At 34.6% G+C, this 15,939-nt stretch overlaps 3 long non-coding RNA genes across 3 annotated transcripts; all 3 read left to right on the forward strand.

The window, feature by feature from the left end:
• Nucleotides 1–552: 552 nt before the first annotated feature.
• On the forward strand, nt 553–1,662 carry LOC145053003 (uncharacterized). Its single transcript, XR_013684309.1, has 2 exons — nt 553–910; nt 1,295–1,662. It is a non-coding gene; the product is annotated as an uncharacterized LOC145053003 (long non-coding RNA).
• Nucleotides 1,663–6,829: 5,167 nt separating this feature from the next.
• On the forward strand, nt 6,830–7,896 carry LOC145051239 (uncharacterized). The gene is made up of 2 exons (XR_013683474.1): nt 6,830–7,187; nt 7,573–7,896. It is a non-coding gene; the product is annotated as an uncharacterized LOC145051239 (long non-coding RNA).
• Nucleotides 7,897–13,190: 5,294 nt separating this feature from the next.
• Nucleotides 13,191–14,313, forward strand: LOC145051240 (uncharacterized). Its single transcript, XR_013683475.1, has 2 exons — nt 13,191–13,548; nt 13,934–14,313. It is a non-coding gene; the product is annotated as an uncharacterized LOC145051240 (long non-coding RNA).
• Nucleotides 14,314–15,939: the final 1,626 nt, after the last annotated feature.

Consider the following 15,939-nt stretch of genomic DNA (forward strand, 5'->3'; position numbering starts at 1 on the left):
TTAATACGTATGTGCTAATTACGCCATCTTATGTTGAAAGGCTAAACCATGAATACCGTATACTCAACCTCGAATAATTACAATGGCAAACGATGAAAGATATTCTCACTTAAACAAGAAAGAAAAATGTATCAACTGTTTTTCCAAAAAATAAAATAAGAATCAAGAGTATTTTTGCCGTTTACCAAAACAGTTATAAAAATCTAACCGTACCAGGTGTTGCCCCTCCTTGAAGTCGACGGTTCTGGTTTTGTCGGAGGCATATTTGGAACTAAGAGTAGTCTACAAATGATTAAATTTACGTTAAAAAAAGTTACTCCAGTACTGTGGGCTGTGGCCATTTATATATAAGATCTCTTAAAAAATTACATATAAAAAAATCAAGTACCAATTTATTCATCAAGCAATAAAAGTGTCATTTTGCATAACCTTAGGGTTGTATTTGAAGATATGTACAATAGTAAGGGAGGTTGATGAAAATCACCAACGCTAGATCTAGAGATGAGGGTTATAGGGTTACGCCCACACATTTCTTAACCATTATATATACGATGTTCAGTTTCATTTCAATACGATTTCGCAGCCGCTGTAAATCTAGATCACAATCGTTTCTTACATATATGAAAATCATGCATTGTTTTCTTTATGTTATCGACTCATAATAATCACCAAGAGTTTTATGTGTCGATTTTTTCTTTTCCTTCATCATGCACATAGATCTAAAAATTAGTAAAGATCCGCCATATATACTTTGGTGTTTCGAAGATTATGTTGTTCGACTGTCACTCACACTATACTTTGATGTGTATTCTGTTGTCAGCCTAGTAGAATCAGATTACTATGAGTTAGGTGTTCATAACATTTCAAGAGTTGGTTTTGTAGGTTTGTCCGAGCCCCCTAGCTTGAAAAGGTAAATTTATATAACGTTTTCTTATGTAAATGTTTCGATTCCAATCAATTTTTCTGCTCAACTTTCCAATTTATGATGTATCTAGTAACGTTAATTTCATTAGTATAAAGCTGACATCTACTTCAGTTCTTATTGAATTCTGTTTGGAGATTACGGAGATCGTGTTGCAGATCTGATCTGTAGTTCTTACATGCTTAATTATTCCTTAAATATCACTAAAGATACTGATATGTGTGGATCGAGTATTAGATCTCTTTAAAGCAAAAAGATCTGCCAGAGACTTTAGTTTTAGTAATTTTAATTTTTGAATCCGAAGGTTTTTCAATAAGTTTTTTTATGTGTGGCAAACCAAAAAAGTTAATTAATGTTCATTATAATAAATAGGATGAAGTGGTTGGCTGAGACGAATCCTGAGAAGATGAGGCAAAAGACGGAAGGAGGGCTCCTTTGCTGATTAAAGTAGCGGATGTAGTTTAGTGTATTAGATAAACCGTGACAACATTAAACATTAACTTTTGTTATAACAGAGGCCAATTTGAACTTTATGTCTCGATAAATCGAGTACTTCGATCGATTAAAAAAGCCTAAGTACAAAACATTTACTGGACAATCTTATACATTCCTTTGCTGATTAAAGTAGCGGGTGTAGTTTTCGTTGGTTACAGGGTGGATTAATCTTTGTTTAAACCCTGTTTTATTTTCTGTCAAGTTATTGTATGAGTATAAATATATATATGAAATGTGTATCTGTATGTGTTGGTGTATCGTTGTATGCATATGAATTTGAATACTTCATGATCCTGCAAACATATTTCACATTACTCATAATCTATTCTCATGAGATGCAAGCACACCTTTCATAAAGGAACAACATTTCAAATGTATTAACCTTTCAATACCTTCCCGTATTTGAAAATGTCAGTCCAGCCTTTGTAGATGGCAAAAAATTTCACATCTACTGAAACATTGAATATGCTCAATAAGTCTCAAAAAAATATAAGTGGGTATTATTTATATGATACTTTTTTAAGCCAAAGGGTGTTTTGTTTTATAAAAACAAAGCTAGTGAGAGGCTAGAGTTACAAGTAGTTGTGGCGAGCTTTGCCAGGATTGAGAGATTAGATTAACTAACAAAACTATTCATCTTTTCTAGCTATATAATACTTGGATGTCACCTACTAACTCTTTGCTGCTCCTGAATTTCAAACGGAAGACAACCTCGTTGCCATATCTACATTATCCATAAGATTTCCAACAGAAGACAACCTTCTTCCCATATCTACATTATCCATAACAGGGCCATCAGATCAGAGGTGGTCCACCTCAAAAACAAATACATGATGGGCACTCTCGTAATAGGGATATCCCTCCACCAACGACACAAAGTCACATTTACGTCAATGACTTTAGGGTAGTCAAGAAATAAGTGTGACTCAGATATATTGTGTAACAACCCAAAAATTTTAAAGAAATTTAAACTTTTCAAAGAAAACAGTTTTACACAAATAAAAGTTTTTTTTTTTTTTTTTTTTTTTTAAACATCAACAAGTTCTAATTGCTTTCAAAATGTTTTTTTTATCAGAGTTCCCAGAATCATAAAAACGGGGATGTGTACGTCATGGCATCGCCTTTCCATTATCAACAGATGTACCTGAAACAATAAACGATAAAATGTAAGCTCGAAGGCTTAGTGAGTTACCCCCAAAATACCAACCTTTAGCATCCAAAATAAATAATAACAAACATCATGCATAATGAGCCTTCCGCCTGACTGGACCGCCTCTTACAGGCCTACAGCCTATCTGGACCTCTCCCGAGCCTTCGGCATGACTGGACAGCCTCCTACGGGCCTACAGCCTATCCGGACCTCTCGCCGGGCCTTCAACATGACTAGACCGCCTCCTATGGGCTTACAGTCAATCCAGACCGCCCCGGGTATGTTGGCCTCAACCGCACAAATCAGGACACCGCCTCAACCCAACCCCCAAACAAACAATCATGTGTACATAGATAACATACAAACAATATCACGCATATAACAGTCAAACCAATCTAGCCATAGCAACATCCTGTAAACAGGATACCGACCTAACAGGATCTCTAAGCCTAGCATATCATCATGCTAACTACCAGGATGTAAATCAGTAAGCATATCATACGATAATCCGAATACTATCCATAAGGGCCGGCCTTGGTGCCTTAGACCCTGTTGCTAAAGTGAGAATAACTCACCTAGCGATAGTGCATAACTGAACTGAGAGTCTTCAGCTGCTATGCACGACACCCTCGACTGGAAGATAAAGAATATACATTAATCAACGAGACCCTAATCTATTATTGGCCCAATTTAATAATTGGGCCCATCACTCTATTGGGCCTACACGACCTACAAGTCCAACCTGACCCAACAACATTAAATCCACAGCCCGTTAAGGGATTAGCCCAATTGACCCATAATCGGCCCAAAGTTTCAACTTTAGCCCCTAATCTCCCTGGGACTCAACATAACTTCTCTGAGGGCTATAAAATACAATAATCAAAAGAAGGCGGGTTTCGAAATATACCTGCCCGATTTGGGGCGTTACATATTACTAGCCGCACGGAGGACACATATAGACGATTGCAAAGGGATCCTAATTCTAAGGAGGTTCAATCTAGTGTATAGATGACCAAGCCTAACATGCAAATTAAGATGTTTTCTTAAGATGTTTGCCTTGGTTGGAGCAATGCGATTCCAAATAGTGTTGCAAGTATTACTTTTTAACAAAACATCGTTGTCTATAGTTGATGACCTGTCAAAGTGGTAGACTGTTGGAAAGTGTCTCCAAGGTCATTAACTACTGTTGATATCTCTAATAATAGGAAGGTCCTCTTGAGTTGCCTTCAATACTCAAATCAAGTAGAATCAATAAAAGGGGAATTGATTTATTAGTTATTATGGTTTAATCGTTAATTGCAAACTTATTAGAAAATATTATGGGAATTAATAAATAGTTTAATTAATTAAAAGGGTTGAATAGCAATTTATCGATAGTTTATTAATCAGGAATAATATAGAACCTATGGTGGATGGTATTCCCATTAGAATTAAAAGGAATTTCATTTTGGGGATTTCTCATCCCATATGGATGGAAGGATAAAATTAATGGGTTTTAAGCGAAACAAATAAAAAACTTAAGTCTGCATGCAACCCTAGAATAAGATCTATGTTTTTCTCTAATTACATATATGACTTTCAACATCAAATAAGAAACACTAGCATGCCTAGCATATTTTTGAAAATATGATTAAGGCTAAGAGAAACATACCTTGATTGTTGTTGACAAATAATAAAGACCCTTGTGTTGTTGAAGCCTTGAGAGCAAGCACCACAAATATCGTGCCTCTAATGGTTCACACCCAACACTAGCAACAAGATGAATATGGAGAGAGGAGAGTGGACGATAAGAATTTTGATTATTTGTCTAAAGATATGAGTGGGGAAAATCCTTAGGGGTGAGGGCCCTTTTATTGTTCAACAAGGATGCCCTAGATAACCCTAATCTTAATATAATAATAATATTTTAAATTGGTAACTATCCAACTCCTTATTTATAGTTATAGAAACCCTAGAATATCCTTATTGAAACCGTCCAACCTTCTCCAAGAAGGTTCTGAAGCCTCTTGTTCAACTATTGAACAATTGCACATTAGACCCTGGACTTTTAATTATTTCTTTTAATTCCAAATATAATTCCAATTAATTTATGATTAAATATTAATTAAATATTTCTATTTCTAATTAATATATTATTTTCATAATATATTAATAAATTATTTATTTCAATTTATTAATTATATAGTAAATAAACCTCTTCCTCCGAAATTCATGCTGTCCGGTTGCTAGTTATGAGGGTAACCCAAAAAGACTATACTACAATCAGTTCAAGTATATATACAAATTATAGTTATGGGCTTAGACACTTAAATCCAACAAAAACAGTGGAAGATATCCAGAGCCATAATCCTTGCTTCTTCTTGGCTTGAAGTTTCGGGTCTTCTTTCTCCCTTTTTGTGGAGGAATTCATTTAGAGTTTAATCCCTCCTAGTTATACTTTGATTATTCACTTTTAAATTTACTGGTTACGAACCAAGAGAGGGATTCTGGTTTTGTCCTTTTCATGTAAACAAGGTCACGAGCACGAGAGCTCAAGCGCTAAGGCATACATCCATAGGTTGCATGTACCCTTAGGTATATCGTAATTTATTTTTTGACTACATGGTTTAAGTGTATTTGATACATAGAAAACCTAATATCTAGAAGTTTTAGGCCCTAGGTGCGGATGTTAAATTATCCATCCGGAGTCAAGAAGGACATACATGATGTTTCAAGTGGTTGATGATGGGATACCGAGGAAGCAAAAGACTATTGTGGGGCCATTGAAACGGCTTAACCGAGGCCCTTATATGGTTAGAATTATGTGGTTGGATGCATGTTACAGTTCACAAAATCATAGGAAAAATGGTTGTGTTGCTGTGTTGTGAAATATGCTTGTCCATTGCTTCGAAAACATGCATATTTTAATTGTATTAGATGTTCATTTCATGAAAAATGATTAATAGTAGAACACCCTTACAATTGTTTCATTTTTCTACCACTTTTTTTGTTCACCCTTATTGTTTGTTGAGGAACGTAGAGCATTTATAGTGAGGTATGTTGTATCGGATGAGAAGTCTAGGGTTTCTTCGTGTTAGTCACGGTGGAGTAGCATGCAAGAGATGTCTGACACAGTTGTTACATTACCCATAGTTGAGTTTGGTAAGTTGATATATCCACCATTAGTTTTTAAACTTATACCAAATTCACAAATATATTAATATCAGGTATATGTGATTCTTGCAATTATTGATAGAAAATCAGTGGATATTTATCATCAACAAATTTAATTCTTGAGATTTAATCGTCCATAGCATGTTTGAACGTGTTGTAAAACTCACATTGAATAAAAATTGTAAAAGGAATCCAAATATACTTAAATTACAAAGTCAGTAATCAATGTACCACAATGTGTTAATATAAAAACACCAGGGTGTGAGTAATCTAATAATCAAGTAATCCAACAATCAACTAAATAAACATTCGAACAAAACTTTCATAAAATTGTATACTTATCGTTAAGCTTTATTTGACTTCTAGATTTTAACTCCAGGGCATGTTAAACGATAAATACATGCACGATTTTACTTTATGTACATTATGAACATCGGTTTCTTCGCGAAATTTAAATTTAAGTTAAATATAATTAGCAGTGTATTATTTATTGTGATTTCATTTAACACGTAAATCATACTTTTAACATTTATTGAAACCATTAATTTTGTAACCAAACGTTTTAATACGTTTGTGCTAATTACGCCATCTTATGTTGAAAGGCTAAACCATGAATACCGTATACTCAACCTCGAATAATTACAATGTCAAACGAGGAAAGATATTCTCACTTAAACAAGAAAGAAAAATGTATCAACTGTTTTTCCAAAAAAAAAAAACCAAGAGTATTTTTGCCATTTACCAAAACAGTTATAATAATCTAACCGTATCAGGTGTTGCCCCTCCTTGAAGTCGACGGTTGTGGTTTTGTCGGAGGCATATTTGGAACTAAGAGTAGTCTACAAATGATTAAATTTACGTTAAAAAAAGTTACTCCAGTACTGTGGGCTGTGGCCATTTATACATAAGATCTCTTAAAAAATTACATATAAGAAAATCAAGTACCAATTTATTCATCAAGCAATAAAAGTGTCATTTTGCGTAACCTTAGGGTTCTATTTGAAGATATGTACAATAGTAGGGGAGGTTGATGAAAATCACCAACGCTAGATCTAGAGATGAGGGTTATAGGGTTACGCCCACACATTTCTTAACCATTATATATACGATGTTCAGTTTCATTTCAATACGATTTCGCAGCCGCTGTAAATCTAGATCACAATCGTTTCTTACATATATGAAAATCATGCATTGTTTTCTTTATGTTATCGACTCATAATAATCACCAAGAGTTTTATGTGTCGATTTTTTCTTTTCCTTCATCATGCACATAGATCTAAAAATTAGTAAAGATCCGCCATATATACTTTGGTGTTTCGAAGATTATGTTGTTCGACTGTCACTCACACTATACTTTGATGTGTATTCTGTTGTCAGCCTAGTAGAATCAGATTACTATGAGTTAGGTGTTCATAACATTTCAAGAGTTGGTTTTGTAGGTTTGTCCGAGGCCCCTAGCTTGAAAAGGTAAATTTATATAACGTTTTCTTATGTAAATGTTTCGATTCCAATCAATTTTTCTGCTCCACTTTCCAATTTATGCTGTATCTAGTAACGTTAATTTCATTAGTATAAAGCTGACATCTACTTCAATTCTTATTGAATTCTGTGTGGAGATTATGGAGATCGTGTTGCAGATCTGATCTGTAGTTCCTTACATGCTTAATTATTCCTTAAATATCACTAAAGATACTGATATGTGTGGATCGAGTATTAGATCTCTTTAAAGCAAAAAGATCTGCCAGAGACTTTAGTTTTAGTAATTTTAATTTTTGAATCCGAAGGTTTTTCAATAAGTTTTTTTATGTGTGGCAAACCAAAAAAGTTAATTAATGTTCATTATAATAAATAGGATGAAGTGGTTGGCTGAGACGAATCCTGAGAAGATGAGGCAAAAGACGGAAGGAGGGCTCCTTTGCTGATTAAAGTAGCGGATGTAGTTTAGTGTATTAGATAAACCGTGACAACATTAAACATGAACTTTTGTTATAACAGAGGCCAATTTGAACTTTATGTCTTGATAAATCGAGTACTTCGATCGATTAAAAAAGCCTAAGTACAAAACATTTACTGGACAATCTTATACATTCCTTTGCTGATTAAAGTAGAGGATGTAGTTTTCGTTGGTTACAGGGTGGATTAATCTTTGTTTAAACCCTGTTTTATTTTCTGTCAAGTTATTGTATGAGTATATATATATATATATATATATATATATATATATATATATATATATATATATATATATATATATATATATATATATGAAATGTGTATCTGTATGTGTTGGTGTATCGTTGTATGCATATGAATTTGAATACTTCATGATCCTGCAAACATATTTCACATTACGCATAATCTATTCTCATGAGATGCAAGCACACCTTTCATAAAGGAACAACATTTCAAATGTATTAACCTTTCAATACCTTCCTGTATTTGAAAATGTCGGTCCAGCCTTTGTAGATGGCAAAAAATTTCACCTCTACTGAGACATTGAATATGCTCAATAAGTCTCAAAAAAATATAAGTGGGTATTATTTATATGATTCTTTTTTAAGCCAAAGGGTGTTTTGTTTTATAAAAACAAAGCTAGTGAGAGGCTAGAGTTACAAGTAGTTGTGGCGAGCTTTGCCAGGATTGAGAGATTAGATTAACTAACAAAACTATTCATCTTTTCTAGCTATATAATACTTGGATGTCACCTACTAACTCTTTGCTGCTCCTGAATTTCAAACGGAAGACAACCTCGTTGCCATATCTACATTATCCATAAGATTTCCAACAGAAGACAACCTTCTTCCCATATCTACATTATCCATAACAGGGCCATCAGAGCAGAGGTGGTCCACCTCAAAAACAAATACATGATGGGCACTCTCGTAATAGGGATATCCCTCCACCAACGACACAAAGTCACATTTACGTCAATGACTTTAGGGTAGTTAAGAAATAAGTGTGACTCAGATATATTGTGTAACAACCCAAAAATTTTAAAGAAATTTAAACTTTTCAAAGAAAACAGTTTTACACAAATATAAGTTTTTTTTTTTTTTTTTTTTTTTTTTTTTTTTTTTTTTAAACATCAACAAGTTCTAATTGCTTTCAAAATGTTTTTTTTATCAGAGTTCCCAGAATCATAAAAACGGGGATGTGTACGTCATGCCATCCCCTTTCCATTATCAACAGATATACCTGAAACAATAAACGATAAAATGTAAGCTCGAAGGCTTAGTGAGTTACCCCAAAATACCAACCTCTAGCATCCAAAATAAATAATAACAAACATCATGCATAATGAGCCTTCCGCATGACTGGACCGCCTCTTACAGGCCTACAGCCTATCTGGACCTCTCCCGAGCCTTCGGCATGACTGGACAACCTCCTACGGGCCTACAGTCTATCCGGACCACTCGCCGGGCCTTCAACATGACTGGACCGCCTCCTACGGGCTTACAGTCAATCCAGACCGCCCCGGGTATGTTGGCCTCAACCGCACAAATCAGGACACCGCCTCAACCCAACCCCCAAACAAACAATCATGTGTACATAGATAACATACAAACAATATCACGCATATAACAGTCAAACCAATCTAGCCATAGCAACATCCTGTAAACAGGATACCGACCTAACAGGATCTCTAAGCCTAGCATATCATCATGCTAACTACCAGGATGTAAATCAGTAAGCATATCATACGATAATCCGAATACTATCCATAAGGGCCGGCCTTGGTGCCTTAGACCCTGTTGCCAAAGTGAGAATAACTCACTTAGCGATAGTGCATAACTGAACTGAGAGTCTTCAACTGCTATGCACGACACCCTCGACTGGAAGATAAAGAATATACATTAATCAACGAGACCCTAATCTAATCTATTATTGGCCCAATTTAATAATTGGGCCCATCACTCTATTGGGCCTACACGACCTACAAGTCCAACCTGACCCAACAACATTAAATCCACAGCCCGTTAAGGGATTAGCCCAATTGACCCATAATCGGCCCAAAGTTTCAACTTTAGCCCCTAATCTCCCTGGGACTCAACATAACTTCTCTGAGGGCTATAAAATACAATAATCAAAAGAAGGCGGGTTTCGAAATATACCTGCCCGATTTGGGGCGTTACATATTACTAGCCGCACGGAGGACACATATAGACGATTGCAAAGGGATCCTAATTCTAAGGAGGTTCAATCTAGTGTATAGATGACCAAGCCTAACATGCAAATTAAGATGTTTTCTTAAGATGTTTGCCTTGGTTGGAGCAATGCGATTCCAAATAGTGTTGCAACTATTACTTTTTAACAAAACATCGTCGTCTATAGTTGATGACCTGTCAAAGTGGTAGACTGTTGGAAAGTGTCTCCAAGGTCATTAACTACTGTTGATATCTCTAATAATAGGAAGGTCCTCTTGAGTTGCCTTCAATACTCAAATCAAGTAGAATCAATAAAAGGGGAATTGATTTATTAGTTATTATGGTTTAATCGTTAATTGCAAACTTATTAGAAAATATTATGGGAATTAATAAATAGTTTAATTAATTAAAAGGGTTGAATAGCAATTTATCGATAGTTTATTAATCAGGAATAATATAGAACCTATGGTGGATGGTATTCCCATTAGAATTAAAAGGAATTTCATTTTGGGGATTTCTCATCCCAATGGATGGAAGGATAAAATTAATGGGTTTGAAGCGAAACAAATAAAAAACTTAAGTCTGCATGCAACCCTAGAATAAGATCTATGTTTTTCTCTAATTACATATATGACTTTCAACATCAAATAAGAAACACTAGCATACCTAGCATATTTTTAAAAATATGATTAAGGCTAAGAGAAACATACCTTGATTGTTGTTGACAAATAATAAAGACCCTTGTGTTGTTGAAGCCTTGAGAGCAAGCACCACAAATATCGTGCCTCTAATGGTTCACACCCAACACTAGCAACAAGATGAATATGGAGAGAGGAGAGTGGACGATAAGAATTTTGATTATGTGTCTAAAGATATGAGTGGGGAAAATCCTTAGGGGTGAGGACCCTTTTATTGTTCAACAAGGATGCCCTAGATAACCCTAATCTTAATATAATAATAATATTTTAAATTGGTAACTATCCAACTCCTTATTTATAGTTATAGAAACCCTAGAATATCCTTATTGAAACCGTCCAACCTTCTCCAAGAAGGTTCTGAAGCCTCTTGTTCAACTATTGAACAATTTCACATTAGACCCTGGACTTTTAATTATTTCTTTTAATTCCAAATATAATTCCAATTAATTTATGATTAAATATTAATTAAATATTTCTATTTCTAATTAATATATTATTTTCATAATATATTAATAAATTATTTATTTCAATTTATTAATTATATAGTAAATAAACCTCTTCCTCCGAAATTCATGCTGTCCGGTTGCTAGTTATGAAGGCAACCTAAAAAGACTATACTACAATCAGTTCAAGTATATATACAAATTATAGTTATGGGCTTAGACACTTAAATTCAACAAAAACAGTGGAAGATATCCAGAGCCATAATCCTTGCTTCTTCTTGGCTTGAAGTTTCGGGTCTTCTTTCTCCCTTTTTGTGGAGGAATTCATTTAGAGTTTAATCCCTCCTAGTTATACTTTGATTATGCACTTTTGAGTTTACTGGTTACGAACCAAGAGAGGGATTCTGGTTTTGTCCTTTTCATGTAAACAAGGTCACGAGCACGAGAGCTCAAGCGCTAAGGCATACATCCATAGGTTGCATGTACCCTTAGGTATATCGTAATTTATTTTTTGACTACATGCTTTAAGTGTATTTGATACATAGAAAACCTAACATCTAGAAGTTTTAGGCCCTAGGTGCGGATGTTACATTATCCATCCGGAGTCAAGAAGGACATACATGATGTTTCAAGTGGTTGATGATGGGATACCGAGGAAGCAAAAGACTATTGTGGGGCCATTGAAACGGCTTAACCGAGGCCCTTATATGGTTAGAATTATGTGGTTGGATGCAAGTTATAGTTCACAAAATCATAGGAAAAATGGTTGTGTTGCTGTGTTGTGAAATATGCTTGTCCATTGCTTCGAAAACATGCATATTTTAATTGTATTAGATGTTCATTTCATGAAAAATGATTAATAGTAGAACACCCTTACAATTGTTTCATTTTTCTACCACTTTTTTTGTTCACCCTTATTGTTTGTTGAGGAACGTAGAGCATTTATAGTGAGGTATGTTGTATCGGATGAGAAGTCTAGGGTTTCTTCGTGTTAGTCACGGTGGAGTAGCATGCAAGAGATGTCTGACACAGTTGTTACATTACCCATAGTTGAGTTTGGTAAGTTGATATATCCACCATTAGTTTTTAAACTTATACCAAATTCACAAATATATTATTATCAGGTGTATGTGATTCTTGCAATTATTGATAGAAAATCAATGGATATTTATCATCAACAAATTTAATTCTTGAGATTTAATCGTCCATAGCATGTTTGAACGTGTTGTAAAACTCACATTGAATAAAAATTGTAAAAGGAATCCAAATATACTTAAATTACAAAGTCAGTAATCAATGTACCACAATGTGTTAATATAAAAACACCAGGGTGTGAGTAATCTAATAATCAAGTAATCCAACAATCAACTAAATAAACATTCGAACAAAACTTTCATAAAATTGTATACTTATCGTTAAGCTTTATTTGACTTCTAGATTTTAACTCCAGGGCATGTTAAACGATAAATACATGCACGATTTTACTTTATGTACATTATGAATATCGGTTTCTTCGCGAAATTTAAATTTAAGTTAAGTATAATTAGCAATGTATTATTTATTGTGATTTAATTTAACACGTAAATCATACTTTTAACATTTATTGAAACCATTAATTTTGTAACCAAACATTTTAATACGTTTGTGCTAATTACGCCATCTTATGTTGAAAGGCTAAACCACGAATACCGTATACTCAACCTCGAATAATTACAATGTCAAACGATGAAAGATATTCTCACTTAAACAAGAAAGAAAAATGTATCAACTGTTTTTCCAAAAAAAAGATAAGAATCAAGAGTATTTTTGCCGTTTACCAAAACAGTTATAATAATCTAACCGTACGAGGTGTTGCCCCTCCTTGAAGTCGACGGTTCTGGTTTTGTCGGAGGCATATTTGGAACTAAGAGTAGTCTACAAATGATTAAATTTACGTTAAAAAAAGTTACTCCAGTACTGTGGGCTGTGGCCATTTATATATAAGATCTCTTAAAAAATTACATATAAAAAAATCAAGTACCAATTTATTCATCAAGCAATAAAAGTGTCATTTTGCATAACCTTAGGGTTGTATTTGAAGATATGTACAATAGTAAGGGAGGTTGATGAAAATCACCAACGCTAGATCTAGAGATGAGGGTTATAGGGTTACGCCCACACATTTCTTAACCATTATATATACGATGTTCAGTTTCATTTCAATACGATTTCGCAGCCGCTGTAAATCTAGATCACAATCGTTTCTTACATATATGAAAATCATGCATTGTTTTCTTTATGTTATCGACTCATAATAATCACCAAGAGTTTTATGTGTCGATTTTTTCTTTTCCTTCATCATGCACATAGATCTAAAAATTAGTAAAGATCCGCCATATATACTTTGGTGTTTCGAAGATTATGTTGTTCGACTGTCACTCACACTATACTTTGATGTGTATTCTGTTGTCAGCCTAGTAGAATCAGATTACTATGAGTTAGGTGTTCATAACATTTCAAGAGTTGGTTTTGTAGGTTTGTCCGAGGCCCCTAGCTTGAAAAGGTAAATTTATATAACGTTTTCTTATGTAAATGTTCCGATTCCAATCAAATTTTCTGCTCAACTTTCCAATTTATGCTGTATCTAGTAACGTTAATTTCATTAGTATAAAGCTGACATCTACTTCAATTCTTATTGAATTCTGTTTGGAGATTATGGAGATCGTGTTGCAGATCTGATCTGTAGTTCTTTAAATGCTTAATTATTCCTTAAATATCACTAAAGATACTGATATGTGTGGATCGAGTATTAGATCTCTTTAAAGCAAAAAGATCTGCCAGAGACTTTAGTTTTAGTAATTTTGATTTTTGAATCCGAAGGTTTTTCAATAAGTTTTTTTATGTGTGGCAAACCAAAAAAGTTAATTAATGTTCATTATAATAAATAGGATGAAGTGGTTGGCTGAGACGAATCCTGAGAAGATGAGGCAAAAGACGGAAGGAGGGCTCCTTTGCTGATTAAAGTAGCGGATGTAGTTTAGTGTATTAGATAAACCGTGACAACATTAAACATGAACTTTTGTTATAACAGAGGCCAATTTGAACTTTATGTCTCGATAAATCGAGTACTTCGATCGATTAAAAAAGCCTAAGTACAAAACATTTACTGGACAATCTTATACATTCCTTTGCTGATTAAAGTAGAGGATGTAGTTTTCGTTGGTTACAGGGTGGATTAATCTTTGTTTAAACCCTGTTTTATTTTCTGTCAAGTTATTGTATGAGTATAAATATATATATGAAATGTGTATCTGTATGTGTTGGTGTATCGTTGTATGCATATGAATTTGAATACTTCATGATCCTGCAAACATATTTCACATTACTCATAATTTATTCTCATGAGATGCAAGCACACCTTTCATAAAGGAACAACATTTCAAATGTATTAACCTTTCAATACCTTCGTGTATTTGAAAATGTCGGTCCAGCCTTTGTAGATGGCAAAAAATTTCACATCTACTGAGACATTGAATATGCTCAATAAGTCTCAAAAAAATATAAGTGGGTATTATTTATATGATTCTTTTTTAAGCCAAAGGGTGTTTTGTTTTATAAAAACAAAGCTAGTGAGAGGCTAGAGTTAAAAGTAGTTGTGGCGAGCTTTGCCAGGATTGAGAGATCAGATTAACTAACAAAACTATTCATCTTTTCTAGCTATATAATACTTGGATGTCAGCTACTAACTCTTTGCTGCTCCTGAATTTCAAACGGAAGACAACCTCGTTGCCATATCTACATTATCCATAAGATTTCCAACAGAAGACAACCTTCTTCCCATATCTACATTATCCATAACAGGGCCATCAGAGCAGAGGTGGTCCAACTTCAAAAACAAATACATGATGGGCACTCTCGTAATAGGGATATCCCTCCACCAACGACACAAAGTCACATTTACCTCAATGACTTTAGGGTAGTCAAGAAATAAGTGTGACTCAGATATATTGTGTAACAACCCAAAAATTTTAAAGAAATTTAAAATTTTCAAAGAAAACAGTTTTACACAAATAAAAGTTTTTTTTTTTTTTTTAAACATCAACAAGTTCTAATTGCTTTCAAAATGTTTTTTTTATCAGAGTTCCCAGAATCATAAAAACAGAGATGTGTACGTCATGCCATCGCCTTTCCATTATCAACAGATGTACCTGAAACAATAAACGACAAAATGTAAGCTCGAAGGCTTAGTGAGTTACCCCCAAAATACCAACCTCTAGCATCCAAAATAAATAATAACAAAAATCATGCATAATGAGCCTTCAGTCTGACTGGACCGCCTCCTACAGGCCTACAGCCTATCTGGACCGCTCCCGAGCCTTCGGCATGACTGGACAGCCTCCTACGGGCCTACAGCCTATCCGAACCGCTCGTCGGGCCTTCAGCGTGACTGGACCGCCTCCTACGGGCCTACAGTCAATCCAGACCGCCCCAGGTATGTTGGCCTCAACCGCACAAATTAGGACACCGCCTCAACCCAACCCCTAAACAAACAATCATGTGTACATAGATAACATACAAACAATATCATGCATATAACAGTCAAACCAATCTAGCCATAGCAACATCCTGTAAACAGGATAGTGACCTAACAGGATCACTAAGCCTAGCATATCATCATGCTAACTACCAGTATGTAAATCAATAAGCATATCATACGATAATCCGAATACTATCCATAAGGGCCGGCCTTGGTGCCTTAGACCCTGTTGATAAAGTGAGAATAACTCACCTAGCGATAGTGCAGAACTGAACTGAGAGTCTTCAACTGCTTTGCACGACACCCTCGACTGGAAGATAAAGAATATACATTAATCAACGAGACCCTAATCTATTATTGGCCCAATTTAATAATTGGGCCCATCACTCTATTGGGCCTACACGACCTACAAGTCCA

Source organism: Lactuca serriola, chromosome 5, assembly GCF_051521515.1.
Source record: "Lactuca serriola cultivar US96UC23 chromosome 5, Lser_US96UC23_V15, whole genome shotgun sequence".
NCBI lineage: Eukaryota > Viridiplantae > Streptophyta > Magnoliopsida > Asterales > Asteraceae > Lactuca > Lactuca serriola.